The sequence below is a fragment of the Apis dorsata genome, unplaced genomic scaffold (genome assembly GCF_000469605.1).
Source record: "Apis dorsata unplaced genomic scaffold, Apis dorsata 1.3 scaffold_1119, whole genome shotgun sequence".
Taxonomy (NCBI): Eukaryota; Metazoa; Arthropoda; class Insecta; order Hymenoptera; family Apidae; genus Apis; species Apis dorsata.
This window is the reverse complement of record NW_006264217.1, coordinates 37,320-38,479: the sequence shown is the minus strand read 5'-3', so window position 1 is coordinate 38,479 and position 1,160 is coordinate 37,320.

The window sequence follows — 1,160 nt, the reverse complement described above, 5'->3', positions numbered from 1 at the left end:
ATAATATTATAGTATCATATTATTAATTTGATTCTTTATATTATATATATTATATTATTGCTAATACATTTTAAATATTAAATGAAGTTTTAAACATTTAAATATATTAATAATTTAAATGTATTAATGAAATATATATTAAATTGAATATAAATTTAAAAAAAATTTCTTTATACAATTTTATCTGAAATATATGATTATGATATATGATTTTATTTATTTTCTATGAAATTTAATCATTCTATTTTTGATTCATAAAAAAATTAGTTTTATATATTTCGATAAAAAAAAATAAAATTAAATTATTTTTGATTTTTATTAATATATGATTTTATAAAATCATTCAATATATATTATTTATTTATTTTATCAAATACAGAAATCTATTATATGCAGAAATTGTTTTATGTTTAATTATAACACGCTAAAATCTATATGATAACGTCTATTTAATTGAAAGAGGAGATTGAAATTAGATTAATTTTTTTTTTATAATTATGAATAAGTACTTTTTCTTTTATCTAAAGAACTATTTTAACTTATTGTTAGAAAAATTATAAAAAAATGAAGCAGATTTAAAAAATAATTTTTTTTAATAATATTAAATTAATTATTTTTTTTGTTGATGTGAATAAATATCACAAATTCTATAAATATTGTTTAAATATTAATAAAAATTAAATATTTCTTCATTAAAGACAAAAATTAACGTTAGAAGTTAAATTTTTTAAAATTTTTTAAAAGTTAAACCTTTTAAAATAATACAGCAAATTTTAATTATTTTAATCAATAATTTTATTTTATTGTAATCATATATGAAACTATTATAAAATTTTTAATATTTATCATTATCATTATCATTATTTTTAAATTTATTATTTTGTACCAAATTTATTGAAATTAATGATGAAAATTTGTTTGAAATATATTATATGAATTTTTTTTATTCTTATTTAATAATTAAATATTATTAAAATGTTATATTAATTAAAATGTTTCATTAATTAGAAAATGATTAAATTAAAAGCGATAGATTAAATTTTAAATTATACTTTCGTTTATAATTTTTCAAATCTTCATTTCAAAGATGTAACAGAAAAATATACAATTAATAAAATTTTCAATTCATAAAAAAACAATGTTTAAAGGAAAATTTTCAT